The following is a 16,828-nucleotide window of genomic DNA, read 5'->3' as shown; positions in this document are numbered from 1 at the left end:
GTGTAGTCTGATCTCGAACACAGTGTCCAGCAGAAAGTCCTGCCTGTGTCCATAGCAGCTCGGCCTGAATCGGCCTCTTTGTTTGTCTTCCTGCCTACTGCTAGATCCAAATCTTCAAGGCCAGCGCTGTGCATGGCCCGAGCTCTGTCGCTATGGGAACGGGGGCTAGCAGTCCCCTGTTTGCTTTGGCGGTGAATCAAAGAGTGGAGTGGAGGGCGGAGAGAGCGTTGGAGAGAGCACGGGGACGTGGTCCCTGACGTGGAATGGTGCACAGTGATACAGAGCGTCTTGAGATACGCTAGCCACAGACCTGTGGTTCTGTCCCCAAAAACAGGAAACCAGCAAGCTTGCAGGTTCTCCTTTGGGAGAGAGAATGAGGGATCAAGTTTTTCTGGACACCTCCACCTTGTCATCAACGCAGTCTGCTTTTCATGATTCTGACAAGAGTTTTACCCCCTTCATCTCCACACACACACACACACACACACACACACACACACACACACACACACACACACACACACACACACAAACACACACACGTTGGTTTACTTTGGCATCCATGCTTGACTTGAGAGCTCTTGAAACAGATAGGTCATGCTCTCCTAAATGTGACAATATCAGCCTGGCGCTCTAAAATCACTACCCACGCTGTTCGCTGTCCATCAGCCGGCCCGATCATGTTACATACGTGTGGCATGATCCCCGCCTGAACTCACAGGTAGCCTTTTGTTACCTCAGAGAAGACGGATGGTTTTCTGCAGCACCCGAAAGCAGGCAGACTACTATGAACCAGGCTAAACCACACTGTTACTCTTATACTCGCCTCGGAAAAAGTGGGAGACAAAATTATTTTTTCGGTATAACAGATGAGTTTGTGTGAATTCATCAGGTGTTGGAACATGAATTTGTATTTATTGTCAAGCTCCTGTTGTATAAATAAAGTTATCCCGGATTGTAATACGCTGGTGAAAATTCATATTCGGCAGACAGGGCAATCTGTCAATGTCAGAGCCTGGGCTCACCACCACCACTCACTTAGGACCCCGCTCATAAAAAAAGCCTTGTTTTGACAGGCCTTCTGAAGGCTGGCACAGCTGAGGCTCTGCCGGCCAGACACTGCAGGGGGTCTGCTACTGGAGATACATGGACAAAGTCCCCAGACCCTCTCAGATTCAGGTGTAAAAACCTCAGCGCAGCCCAGCCCAAGGCAGGCCAAGACAGTGCTGGACCAGACCTGGGTCCAAATAGTACTTGTTTTCTTCCAAATACCTTGCTCGTTTGATTGAACCTAGCTATAGTGCCATAAAGTGCCAAAGTGCCCATGGCAATTCCATTGGTCTCTTTCTCAGCAGTACAAGCTCAATAGAGCACAGCTAAAGTATTTGAAAGAAAACAAATACTACTTGAACCCAAGTATGGTGGTGGAACCAGGTCTGTAGCGCCACACAGTCTGCATCTAGGCTTCCCTGCAGGCCAGACACCTGCCCATCACTTAGTTCTGTACTGTACACCCAGAGACCTGTCCACCACTTAGCCCTGATACTATACACCCAGAGACCTGTAATCACGTAGCCCTATACTGTACATCCAGAGACCTGTCATCACTTAGCCCTCTACTGTGCACCCAGAGACCTGTCCACCACTTAGAGCTATACTGTACACCCAGAGACCTGTCCACCACTTAGAGCTATACTGTACACCCAAAGACCTGTCCACCACTTATTAAAGCTATACTGTACACCTAGAGACCTGTCCACCACTTAGAGCTATGCTGTACACCCAGAGAACTGTCATCAAGTAGCCCTCTACTGTACACCCAGAGACCTATCCATCACTTAGAGCTATACTGTACACCCAGAGACCTGTCCACCACTTAGAGCTATACTGTACACCCAGAGACCTGTCATCAAGTAGCCCTGTACTGTACACTCAGAGACCTGTCCACCACTTAGAGCTATACTGTACACCCAGAGACCTGTCCACCACTTAGAGCACATATGTCAGAGTCAAGGCCCGCGGGCCACATCCGGCCCGCAAGAAGGTTTTTTACGGCCCCTGGGATGATCTTGATTTATTATTAGAACCGGCCCGCAGCAAGCCGGCAGCCCGCAGATCTTTTACACGCACCAATACTACATTTCCCACAATGCAAAGGTGACGCACCGAGCAGTAGGCTGCTTCATTTCAATATTTATTGGCACAGCAGTCGTCAGCATCACAGTAAAATTAACTTTCAGATACCCATCAAAAATGGCAAAACGGAAGGTGGATACTGAGAACCGGGGGTTTCAAACAAGGTGGGAGTCGGAGTATATGTTCACGAAGGTAGCTGGAAAACCTGTGTGTCTTCTGTGTGGAGAAAGTGTGGCGGTACTGAAAGAGTATAATCTGAGACGACATTATGAAACGAAACACGCGGACAAAAACAAGAATATGGACATGGAACAAAGGCTACAAAAGGCAGAGGAATTAAAACGAGGCCTCAAATCTCGACAGGCTCTGTTCAAAAAAGCCAAATCACAAGGCCAGGCTGCTGTCAAGGCCAGTTTTATTTTGGCAGAAGAGATCGCTAAATCAGCCCGGCCATTTACGGAGGGGGATTTCATCAAAAACTGCATGATTAAAGTTTGTGACGAAGTTTGCCCAGAAAAAAGGCAACTCTTTTTAAATGTGAGTCTGAGCAGAAACACCATTGCCGAGAGAGTAGACCAGTTGTCCATCAATCTAAAAGAGCAGCTTGTGAAAAAGGGAAAAGATTTTATTGCATATTCCTTGGCTGTGGATGAGAGCACCGACATTTCTGACATTGCCCAGTTGTCAATTTTCATCCGCGGAGTGGACTCCAACCTAAGCGTGACAGAGGAGTTTTTGGCTTTACGTCCTATGCATGGCACAACTACGGGGCATGATTTGTATGAAGAGGTGTCAAGATGTGTAAATGAGATGGAGCTGCCTTGGGAAAAACTCGTGGGTTTGACAACCGACGGAGCACCTGCGATGTGTGGACACAGGAGCGGACTGGTGGCGAAGATACGGGAAAAGATGCAAGAGGAAAACGCGACAGGTGAGCTGACAGCTTATCATTGTATCATACACCAGGAAGCGTTGTGCGGTAAAGCCTTGAAAATTGAGCATGTAATGAGCATCATCACGCGCACAGTTAACTTTATCAGAGCCAAAGGTTTGAATCACCGCCAGTTCAAGGCATTTCTGACGGAGTTAGAAACGGAGCATGGTGATTTGCCTTATCACACAGAGGTGCGATGGCTAAGCCAGGGAAAGGTGCTTCAAAGATGTTTCGAGCTTCGTGAGGAGATTTGTCTGTTCTTGGACAGCAAAGGGAAAGACACAACACAACTCCGAGACGAAATGTTTCTGTGTGAAATGGCTTTTCTGTGTGACATTACGAGTCATCTGAATGCAATAAACTTGCAGCTGCAGGGTCGGGATCGTGTCATCTCTGATATGTACAGTACAGTGAAGGCATTTAAAACCAAACTGACTCTGTGGGAGACGCAGATGCGGAAAGAAAATTTGAGCCACTTTCCCAGCTGCCAGACCATGAAAGAGAAGCTCTCTACCAGTGCGTTCCCGAGCACACAGTTGGCTGATAAAATAGGTATGCTTGCCGCTGACTTTCGACGCCGATTTGCTGACTTTGAAGCACAAAAAAGCAGGTTGGAACTGCTCGGTAACCCATTTGCTGTTGACGTGGAAAGCTCACCACCAAACCTCCAAATGGAGTTGATTGACCTCCAATGCAATGATGCACTGAGGGCAAAATATGCGGCAGTGGGTGCTGCGGAGTTCGCCCGTTTCCTCCCCGGCACAATGCCCCAGCTGCGCATCCAGGCTGCTCAAACGTTGTCTATGTTTGGCAGCACATACCTGTGTGAACAACTGTTTTCTTTGATGAACCTGAACAAAACATCACACAGAAGTCGACTTACTGCTGAACACCTCCACTCAATTCTGAGGATTTCTTCAGCTCAGAGCCTTACCCCGAACATTGATGAACTTGTGGAAAAGATGGGACACCACCAAGTATCACCCTCAACCTCAAACAAGTGAACATTACTGTGCAATCACATATTTAGAGTTTTTACTCAGTTCAAGTTTAAAAGTTAAAATTTAATATTTGTTTTCACTGCATGTTACTTCTCCTTAAACAAAGTGTTGTTTTTGATTAATAGATTTTTGCACTTTATTTTTTTGTATTTCAATCCAATTATATTTTAAAAATATTTCAGTTGAGTGGATGATAGAAAATTGCTATTATTGTTTTTTCTTTGAAGTAAATTTAGCCCACTTTTGCTAAAATAGAAAATATAGTCTACTGATGGTGCCTTGAATACCGGTTTCTTTCATTTAATGTTCATGTTATGGGGATATTTATATAAAGGAAATTTGTCTTTTGTGTCTGTTGAAAATTAAAGATTACTGACAGAGCCATAAGAAAATATTGCTTTATTTATCTGATCATATTGTAATATATTTGTTAGGTTTTCAGTAGGTTCAATTAGGTTCACTAGACTATATGCGTCATTTAAAAATTTTTCAATGAACATTCGAACAGTCCGGCCCTCGTCTTGTAGCTGATTTTTTTATTTGGCCCTCCGTCCATTTGACTTTGACACCCCTGACTTAGAGCTATACTGTGCACCCAGAGACCTGTCCACCACTTAGAGCTATACTGTACACCCAGAAACCTGTCCACCACTTAGAGCTATACTGTACACCCAGAGACCTGTCCCTCTTACCAGGACTGGGGCTAACAAGAGCTAACAAGTGGGAAACAAAATACAATGTTATCTGAGTATCGTTAGATAGAGCCTGTAGTCTGTTACAGGTTAAAAAAGAAAAATGAGTTCACTTTTCTAATTTGATGTGGGGGCTGTGTAAAGAATCAGGAACAACCTCACAGTTAGTTTTTCTTGCTACTGTAAATAATGTATGTGAACTCTTTGCAATTACATGAATTTCTGCACACGTAAATTCGTCATCAAATTTGATCTGATCTTCATCTAAGTCACAACAATAGACAAACACGGTGCGCTTAAACTAATAACACACAAATTATTGTATTTTTCTTGTCTACATTGAATACATCATTTAAACTTTCACAATGTAGGTTAGAAAAAGTATGTGAACCCTTAGGCTAATGACCAAAAGCTAATTGGAGTCAGGAGTCAGCTAACCTGGAGTCCAATCAATGAGACGATATTGGAGATGTTGGTTGGAGCTACCTTGCCCTGTAAAAAACACTCACAAAATGTGAGTTTGCTATTCACAAGAAGCATTGCCTGATGTGAACCATGCCTCGAACGAAAGAGATCTCAGAAGACCTAAGATTAAGAATTGTTGACTTGCATAAAGCTGGAAAGGGTTACAAAGGTATCTCTAAAAGCCTTGAAGTGCATTAGTCCACGGTAAGACAAATTGTCTATAAATGGAAAAAGTGTTGCTACTCTCTCTAGGAGTGGCCGTTCTGCAAAGATGACTGCAAGAGCACAGCGCAGAATGATCAATGAGCTTAAGAATCCTAGAGTGTCAGCTAAAGACTTACAGAAATCAGGAAGTGGAGGAAGGGAAGTAGCAGAGGAGCTGAGCCTAGGAACATGCTAACACCTCTGTTGACCAGTCTACGATACGTAAAACACTAAACAAGAATGGTGTTCATGGGAGGACACCATGGAAGAAGCCACTGCTGTCCAAAAAAACATTGCTGCATGTCTGAAGTGCACCTGGATGTTCCACATCGCTACTGGCTGAATATTCTGTGGACAGATGAATTTGTTTGGAAGGAACACACAACACTATGTGTGGAGACAAAAAGGCACAGCACACCAACATCAAAATATCACCCCAACTGTAAAGTATGGTGGAGGGGGAGTATCATGGTTTGGGGCTGCTTTGCTGCCTCTGGGCCTGGACATCTTGCTATCATCGACAGAAAAATGAATTCCCAAGTGTATCAAGACATTTTGCAGGAGAATGTAAGGCTATCTGTCTGCCAATTGAAGTTCAACAGAAGTTGAGTGATGCAACAGGATAACGACCCAAAACACAGAAGTAAATCAACAATAGAATGGCTTCAACAGAAGAAAATACGCCTTCTGGAGTGGCCCAGTCAGAGTACTGATCTCAACCCGATTTAAGATACTGTGGCATGACCTCGAGAGCAGTTCACACCAGACATCCAAAGAACATTGCTGAACTGAAAGAGTTTTGTGAAGACGAATGGTCCAAAATTCCTCCTGAAAGTTGTGCAGATCTGATCCACAACTACAGAAAACATTTGGTTGAGGTTATTGCTGCCAAAGGAGAGTCAACCAGTTATTAAATCCAAGTGTCACATACTTTTCCCACCCTGCACTGTGAATGTTTACACGGTGTATTCAATTAAGACATGAAAACACATTGTTTGTGTGTTATTAGTTTAAGCAGACTGTTTGTCTATTGTTGTGACCTAGATAAAGTTCAGATCAAAATTTATGACCAATTTATGCAAAAATCTCATGGTGTATGGTGCTCTGGTCTGTTATGGCCAGTCTCATGGTATATGGAGCTCTGGTCTATTATGGCCAGTCTCATGGTATATGGAGCTCTGGTCTATTATGGCCAGTCTCATGGTATATGGTGCTCTGGTCTGTTATGGCCAGTCTCATGGTGTATGGAGCTCCGGTCTGTTATGGCCAGTCTCATGATGTATGGTGCTCCAGTCTATTATGGCCAGTCTCATGGTATATGGAGCTCTGGTCTGTTATGGCCAGTCTCATGATGTATGGTGCTCCAGTCTATTATGGCCAGTCTCATGGTATATGGAGCTCTGGTCTGTTATGGCCAGTCTCATGATGTATGGTGCTCCAGTCTATTATGGCCAGTCTCATGGTATATGGAGCTCTGGTCTGTTATGGCCAGTCTCATGGTATATGGAGCTCCGGTCTGTTATGGCCAGTCTCATGATGTATGGTGCTCCAGTCTATTATGGCCAGTCTCATGGTATATGGAGCTCTGGTCTGTTATGGCCAGTCTCATGATGTATGGTGCTCTGGTCTATTATGGCCAGTCTCATGATGTATGGTGCTCTGGTCTGTTATGGCCAGTCTCATGGTATATGGAGCTCTGGTCTGTTATGGCCAGTCTCATGATGTATGGTGCTCCGGTCTGTTATGGCCAGTCTCATGATGTATGGAGCTCCGGTCTGTTATGGCCAGTCTCATGATGTATGGTGCTCCAGTCTATTATGGCCAGTCTCATGGTGTATGGAGCTCTGGTCTGTTATGGCCAGTCTCATGGTGTATGGCCTTGTCTGTTCTATGTCCCTTATAGCAAATGATCTCTTCATCATAGCTTCTCAAATTTTTTTGGCACGTTGCTAAATTGTTCTGGGGGGGTTTGTAGTCTCAAGGTGTCTGCCTGTGACTTGGTCTATTACGGTAATGTCTGGTCTGGGTCCCCCTATAACAAATAACATCCTCCTTGGGACGTTGCAGGAATGTTGCTGCAATGCTGTGGGGCCCCAGCATCCCAGATGATCAACAGATCATTCCGCCTGCTGTTCACCTCTGCTTCCTGTCCGGCAGCACAACGGATATCAAAACCACACATGGTCCTCGTCCTCTGCTGCTACATCCGCTGTCTTGGAACAAACCCCCTAGGCTCAGCTCCTCTGCTACTTCCCTTCCTCCACTTCCTGCTAGTCTGTTGGGTCAGGGAGGGGAAAGGTCACGCCCTGCATGTGAGGTGAATTGTCTAATGAGGAGGGCTCTGCTAGAATCACACAGGCAATTTGAAAGAATACATTTATGTTTTAAGCCCAGGTCTGGGTTTGTTTACCAAAACAAGCAGCACACAACCTGACACTGAAGGGGAAGAGGGGTGACCAGACTGGAGTGGGACTGACCCTGAAGAGGAAGTAGAGGGCCAGACTGGAGTGGGACTGACCCTGAAGAGGAAGTGGAGGGCCAGACTGGAGTGGGACTGACCCAGAAGTAGAGGGCCAGACTGGAGTGGGACTGACCCTGAAGAGGAAGTAGAGGGCCACACTGGAGTGGGACTGACCCTGAAGAGGAAGTGGAGGGCCAGACTGGAGTGGGACTGTGAAGAGGAAGTAGAGGGCCAGACTGGAGTGGGACTGACCCTGAAGAGGAAGTGGAGGGCCAGACTGGAGTGGGACTGACCCTGAAGAGGAAGTGGAGGGCCAGACTGGAGTGGGACTGACCCTGAAGAGGAAGTAGAGGGCCAGACTGGAGTGGGACTGACCCTGAAGAGGAAGTGGAGGGCCAGACTGGAGTGGGACTTACCCCGAAGAGGAAGTGGAGGGCCAGACTGGAGTGGGACTTACCCCGAAGAGGAAGTGGAGGGCCAGACTGGAGTGGGACTGACCCTGAAGAGGAAGTGGAGGGCCAGACTGGAGTGGGACTTACCCTGAAGAGGAAGTGGAGGGCCAGACTGGAGTGGGACTGACCCTGAAGAGGAAGTGGAGGGCCAGATGAATGTGGGAGACAGCAGCTACATGTGAGAGGAGATACAGGCTGATCTGACTGTCTCGCTGGGGGATTCTGGGCCTCCCGATGGGGGCTTTGAGATGAGATTACATTATATTGTTTTCTATTCTTTTCTAAGATGAATAATGTATTTGACATTGAATGGATAGAGAGAGAGAGAAAGTAATTGAGAAACAGCATTGACACAATATAATAAAAAGGTATGGACATGCACGTGTCAACTGTATAGACCTACATAGAAAGACACCAGCAGTGTCACTAAGATGGACATAAATCACGGTTCCCTTTTCAAATGAGGCAGACGGGGAACAGTGTGTTTGACAGCTGAAACAGACCATGATCAATCTGAAATGTAAACCACAGAATCATTCGAAGGGAAGGGAGAAGTTTGGTCCGTTTTGGAGCGTTTTCCTCCAGCCTCATTACCGTCAGTGCTGATTTCCTGTCCCCGTATTGAGTGAGGGTCTCCACTGGGAGCCCCGGACCTTGGAAGTGGATCTGTCGAGCAGAGTGGCGATGATGGGAGACTATTGACACGTGTGTACTGTTACAGTGAGAGGTCATGCATTATGCATGTAGAGCTCCAACCAAAATATCCAGAGTCGTTGGGTGTGTTATCTGATGTGTGACTAGGCCTCTCTTCCTGAGTGGGATGGGGTGTATCGAATTTCTGGAGACCCTTGCTTCCTCTGACATGTGTGCACACACTCATTTAGAAACACATACACAAGCACATGCACGCACACACACACACACACACACACACACACACACACACACACACACACACACACACACACACACACACACACACACACACACACACACACACACACACAGTGTCCCCAGCTGATTGAGTTCCAGATGTTGTGTAACAACATCAACTCCTATGTAGAGAACAACTTGATTGCTTAGACAAATGTCACTTCTAGTAACTTTAGGACACATGCAGGACATGTGGTTCTCTTCCAGACAGAAAACACAGACAAACTTTAAAAAAAAGGAAAGAACAGCCACATTGAGAAAGAGAAGATAAATAAATATTGAGAGTTCAGAAAAGGAAGAATTTACAATCACAATGGTGACTCCATCTGCAGGTTGTTGCTGAGGAGTAGGGGTAGCGTGTGTGTGTGTGTGTGTGTGTGTGTGTGTGTGTGTAGCTCTAGTCCAGATGCAGATAGTGCCCAGGAGGCAGGTCATGGTGGAGGCAGAGAGATAGAATCCAGAGCCTCTGCTCCCTCCCTCCCTCCCAACCAGTCAGCCACCCCAGGGCTGTGTCTCCCCTGCCTCTCCCCTGGGTCTTCCTGGAGGAAGCGTGGGTTAATTCCAAGACATCTGCTGTGATAGAGTGGGTCTACTCTGGCAGGCCGGGAAGGTCTCTAACACACACATACATGACGCACGGACACATGCACGCATGTAGGAGCACATGCACTTACACACCACAGGAGGTGGTGGTGCCTTCATTGGGGAGGATGGGCTCGTGGTAATGACTGGAGTGTAATCAGTGGAGTGGTATCAAATACATCAAACACATGATTACCAGGTGTCTGCTGTCATTGCATTCGCTCCGTTCCAGCCATTGTTATGAGCCGTCCTCCCCTCAGTAGCCTCAGTAGCCTCCACTGGCACACACACACACACACAAGTACACACACAATATACTGTATACAGTGGGGAGAACAAGTATTTGAAACACTGCCGATTTTGCAGGTTTCCCTACTTACAAAGCATGTAGAGGTCTGTAATTTTTATCATAGGTACACTTCAACTGTGAGAGACGGAATCTAAAACAAAAATCCAGAAAATCACATTGTATGATTTTTAAGTAATTCATTTGCATTTTATTACATGACATAAGTATTTGATCACCTACCAACCAGTAAGAATTCCGGCTCTCACAGACCTGTTAGTTTTTCTTTAAGAAACACACCGGTTCTCCACTCATGACCTGTATTAACTGCACCTGTTTGAACTCGTTACCTGTATAAAAGACACCTGTCCACACACTCAATCAAACAGACTCCAACCTCTCCACAATGGCCAAGACCAGAGAGCTGTGTAAGGACATCAGGGATATAATTGTAGACCTGCACAAGGCTGGGATGGTCTACAGGACAATAGGCAAGCAGCTTGGTGAGAAGGCAACAACTGTTGGCGCAATTATTAGAAAATGGAAGAGGTTCAAGATGACGGTCAATCACCCTCGGTCTGGAGCTCCATGCAAGATCTCACCTCGTGGGGCATCAATGATCATGAGGAAGGTGAGGGATCAGCCCAGAACTGCACGGCAGGACCTGGTCAATGACCTGAAGAGAGTTGGGACCACAGCCTCAAAGAAAACCATTAGTAACACACTTACGCCGTCATGGATTAAAATCCTGCAGCGCACGCAAGGTCCCCCTGCTCAAGCCAGCGCATGTCCAGGCCCGTCTGAAGTTTGCCAATGACCATCTGGATGATCCAGAGGAGGAATGGGAGAAGGTCATGTGGTCTGATGAGACAAAAATAGATATTTTTGGTCTAAACTCCACTCGCCGTGTTTGGTAGAAGAAGAAGGATGAGTGCAACCCCAAGAACACCATCCCAACCGTGAAGCATGGAGGTGGAAACATCATTCTTTGGGGATGCTTTTCTGCAAAGGGGACAGGACGACTGCACCGTATTGAGGGGAGAATGGATGGGGCCATATATCGCGAGATCTTGGCCAACAACCTCCTTCCCTCAGTAAGAGCATTGAAGATGGGTCGTGGCTGGGTATTCCAGCATGACAACGACCCGAAACACACAGCCAGGGCAACTAAGGAGTTGCTCCTTAAGAAGCATCTCAAGGTCCTGGAGTGGCCTAGCCAGTTTCCAGACCTGAACCCAATAGAAAATCTTTGGAGGGAGCTGAAAGTCTGTATTGCCCAGCGACAGCCCTGAAACCTGAAAGATCTGGAGAAGGTCTGTATGGAGGAGTGGGCCAAAATCCCTGCTGCAGTGTGTGCAAACCTGGTCAAGAACTACAGGAAACACATGATCTCTGTAATTGCAAACAAAGGTTTCTGTACCAAATATTAAGTTCTGCTTTTCTGATGTATCAAATACTTATGTCATGCAAGAAAATGCAAATGAATTACTTAAAAATCATACAATGTCATTTTCTGGATTTTTGTATTAGATTCAGTCTCTCACAGTTGAAGTGTACCTATGATAAAAATTACAGACCTCTACATGCTTTGTAAGTAGGAAAACCTTCAAAATCAGCAGTGTATCAAATACTTGTTCTCCCCACTCTATATAGTATCTACATACATTGTGTTAATTAGAACACCTAGAAAAATATGGCCGTGGTGAACTAGATGTGTTTAGGAGAGAATATGGCCCTAGTGAACTAGATGTGTATAGGACAGAATATGGCCTTAGTGATCTAGATGTGTATAGGACAGAATATGGCGTCAGTGAACTAGAAGTGCAACACAATATTCTTGTAGAAGTAAGACTTAAGGCTGTTTTGTTCTTCACTACCTCCCCTGTTCACCCAAACTAAAGATCTACCAGAAATAAAACTGCCACACCCTGATCAGTTTCACCTGTCCTTGTTATTGTCTCCACCCCCTCCAGGTGTTGCTTGTTTACTTATCCCTGTCTTTCCTGTCTCTCTGTGTCAGTTCGTCTTGTATGTTTCCAAGTCAACCAACGTTTTCCCGTTCTCCTGCTTTTTTGCATTCTTCTTTTTCTAATCCTCCCGGTTTTGACCCTTGCCTGTTTCTGAATTTTGTACCCGCCTGCCTGACAATTCTGCCTGCCTTGACCACGAGCCTGTCTGCCATTCTGTACCTCCTGGACTCTGATCTGGTTTGAAATGTTTGCCTGTCCACGACCATTCTCTTGCCTACCCCTTTGGATTAATAAACATTGTTAGACTCCAACCATCTGCCTCCTGTGTCTGCATCTGGGTCTCACCTTGTGCCTTGATAGAAACACAATGCAGAATACTAGACCTTCGCCGCTAGACCTACTCCGCTAGACCAACGCCACTAGACCTACACCACTAGACCTACGTCACTAGACCAACGCCACTAGACTTACGCCGCTAGACCTACGCCGCTAGACCTACGCCGCTAGACCTACGCCAATAGACCTACGCCAATAGACCTACGCCAAAAGACCTACGTCACTACACCCAGAGACCTACACCACTAGACCTACACCACTAGACCTACGTCACTAGACCAATGCCACTAGACCAACGCCACTAGACCTACGCCACTAGACCTACGCAACTAGACCAACGCCACTAGACCAACGCTGCTAGACCTACGTCACTAGACCAACGCCACTAGACCTACGCCAATAGACCTACGTCACTACACCACGAGACCTACGCCACTAGACCTACACCACTAGACCTACACAACTAGACCTACATCAATAGACCTACGTCACTACACCAATAGACCTACACCGCTAGACCTACGACACTAGACCTACGCCACTAGACCTACGCCACTAGACCTACGTCACTAGACCTACACCACTAGACCTACACCACTAGACCTACACCACTAGACCTACACCACTAGACCTACGCCGCTAGACCTACGCCACTAGACCTACACCACTAGACCTACGCCACTAGACCTATGCCACTACACCAATAGACCCACACCACTAGACCTACACCGCTAGACCTTCGCCGCTAGACCTACGCCGCTAGACCTACACCACTAGACCTACGGCACTAGACCTACGTCACTATACCAACGCCACTAGACCAACGCCCCTAGACCAACGCCACTAGACCTACGCCACTAGACCTACGCCACTAGACCAACGCCACTAGACCAACGCCGCTAGACCTACGTCACTAGACCAACGCCACTAGACCTACGTCACTAGATCAACGTCACTAGATCAACGCCACTAGACCAACGCCGCTAGACCTACGCCGCTAGACCTACGCCGCTAGACCTACGCCGCTAGACCTACGCCACTAGACCTACGCCAATAGACCTATGCCAATAGACCTATGTCACTACACCACGAGACCTACGCCACTAGACCTACACCACTAGACCTTCACCACTAGACCTACGCCACTAGACCTACACCACTAGACCTACGTCACTAGACCAATGCCACTAGACCTACGCCAATATACCTACGCCAATAGACCTACGTCACTATACCACGAGACCTACGCCACTAGACCTACACCACTAGACCTACGTCACAAGACCTACACCAATAGACCTACATCACTACGCCACTAGACCTACACCACTAGACCTACACCACTAGACGTACGCCACTAGACCTACGCCACTACACCAATAGACCCACACCACTAGACCTATACCACTAGACCTACACCACTAGACCTACACCACTAGACCTACACCACTAGACCTACGCCGCTAGACCTACGCCACTAGACCTACACCACTAGACCTACGCCACTAGACCTACGCCACTACATCAATAAACCCACACCACTAGACCTACACCGCTAGACCTTCGCCGCTAGACCTACGCCGCTAGACCAACGCCACTAGACCTACACCACTAGACCTACGCCACTAGACCTACGTCACTATACCAACGCCACTAGACCAATGCCCCTAGACCAACGCCACTAGACCTACGCCACTAGACCTACGCCACTAGACCAACGCCACTAGACCAACGCCGCTAGACCTACGTCACTAGACCAACGCCACTAGACCTACGCCAATAGACCTACGTCACTACACCACGAGACCTACGCCACTAGACCTACGCCACTAGACCTACGCCACTAGACCTACATCAATAGACCTACGTCACTACACCAATATACCTACACCACTAGACCTACACCACTAGACCTACATCAATAGACCTACGTCACTACACCAATAGACCTACGCCACTAGACCTACACCACTAGACCTACATCAATAGACCTACGTCACTACACCAATAGACCTACACCGCTAGACCTACACCGCTAGACCTTCGCCGCTAGACCTACGCCGCTAGACCAACGCCACTAGACCTACGCCACTAGACCTACGCCACTAGACCTACGTCACTATACCAACGCCACTAGACCAACGCCCCTAGACCAACGCCACTAGACCTACACCACTAGACCTACGCCACTAGACCAACGCCACTAGACCAACGCCGCTAGACCTACGTCACTAGACCAACGCCACTAGACCTACGCCAATAGACCTACGTCACTACACCACGAGACCTACGCCACTAGACCTACACCACTAGACCTACATCAATAGACCTACGTCACTACACCAATAGACCTACGCCACTAGACCTACACCACTAGACCTACATCAATAGACCTACGTCACTACACCAATAGACCTACACCGCTAGACCTACGCCACTAGACCTACGCCACTAGACCTACGTCACTAGACCTACACCTCTAGACCTACACCACTATACCTACGCACTAGACCTACGCCCCTAGACCTACGCCACTACACCTCTAGACCTACACCACTATACCTACGCACTAGACCTGCGCCCCTAGACCTACGCCACTACACCAATAGACCTACACCACTATACCTACACCACTAGACCTACGTTACGAAACCTACGCCACTAGACCTACGCCACTAGACCAACGCCACTAGACCTACACCACTAGACCTACACCACTATACCTACACCACTAGACCAACGCCACTAGACCTACACCAATAGACCTACACCACTATACCTACACCACTAGACCTACGTCACGACACCACTAGACCTACACAACTAGACCTACACCACTAGACCTACACCACTAGACCAACGCCACTAGACCTACGCCACTAGACCTACGCCACTAGACCTACGCCACTAGACCTATGCCACTACACCACTAGACCAACACCACTAGACCTACACAACTAGACCTACACCACTAGACCTACGTCAGGGTTCTTAAATGCACTCTTCTATAAATAAAGTAATTATCCACAATATACAGCACACCTCTTTACCTCCCACTTTGACCTGATCATTCCCACCTATTTATTTTATTTTTTTTATTTCACCTTTATTTAACCAGGTAGGCCAGTTGAGAACAAGATAAAGCAAATCAGTGCGACACAAACAACAACATAAAGTTACACATGGAATAAACAAACGTACAGACAATAACACAATAGACAAAGTGAGGTAAGATAGGTAAGAGGTAAGATGAGGTAAGATGAGGTAAGGCAATAAATAGGCCTTGGTGGCGAAGTTATTACAATTTAGCAATTAAAAAACATGTTAGTGATGTTAGTCACCCACTGACAGACAGGGAGTAATGGAACTAGTCTTTGCTCTTCCATTCTTTTCAAATAGAGTGGAATAACTTTATTGAATATATTTATTAACCGACTATAATGACACATGTAAAAACAGACAGATATTGACATTCAGTATGCTATATCTTTTAGTATAGTTTCCACAAAGAGTTATAAACCTGTCATTTGGATTAATTTGATCTCAACGAAGCCACACATTTTAGACATAGATTTATGTGTTGGTTGTAGTGGCGTAGATGCAGAAGCATCAGAAGCCGTCCTGGTGTGAGTAGCTGAAGCCTTGTCATCACCAGACACTAAAGCCAGGTTAACCACACAGCTCCGGCTGATTAACAGGGATTGGCTGGATTTTCCTCAGCTCTCACTGAAAGCCAATCGCACCCAGGACACTTTTTAGGAGCCGTTTGACTGCCCATGACCCTCCGAGTATGTTATACGGCCCGGACTGCGGTTTCAGCAGCTCTACGGGCCACCCTTAAATACAACCCTTTTGCACCCTGGCTGTGAAGAGGCTGTCTCATATCTGTGGGTTTATATCTGCCAAAAAAAAACTAGTCAGCATTTTCTGGGTTGCTGTTCAGGCTCCTCGGTTCTTATGCAAAAACGTTGATACAGCAATGAAGCTCGGAACTAGCTTGTAGCTAGCGGGTTACCAGGGAAGGCAGGCTGGGAGTCCTCAGCGGTTCTTGAAAAAATAATGGCGTAAAAATAGCTGCTAGCGTTGCCCGAATTTTTTAAAATAAGCTTTTTGACGAATGAAGTTTCCAAAACTTGAGAAGCGTATATCAGTGACCGATCCATCAGTCATACTGAGTGTTAACTGTACTGGCTAAGCTGCATTGATTTTTATAAATGTGACTAGTCGGCAGAATATCTGTGGCTTACTTAACGTTTCAGACAGCATCTATGCTTAACAAATGTATGTACTTTCTTTGACAGTTTATATGCCATAGCCTGTTGTGTTTAGAAACAGTCCCAAGTTACCCCTAAATGAAACAGGAAGACATTGTTTCT

The sequence above is a fragment of the Oncorhynchus clarkii genome, chromosome 13 (assembly GCF_045791955.1).
Source record: "Oncorhynchus clarkii lewisi isolate Uvic-CL-2024 chromosome 13, UVic_Ocla_1.0, whole genome shotgun sequence".
Taxonomy (NCBI): Eukaryota; Metazoa; Chordata; class Actinopteri; order Salmoniformes; family Salmonidae; genus Oncorhynchus; species Oncorhynchus clarkii.
Note: the sequence above shows the minus strand (reverse complement) of the source record.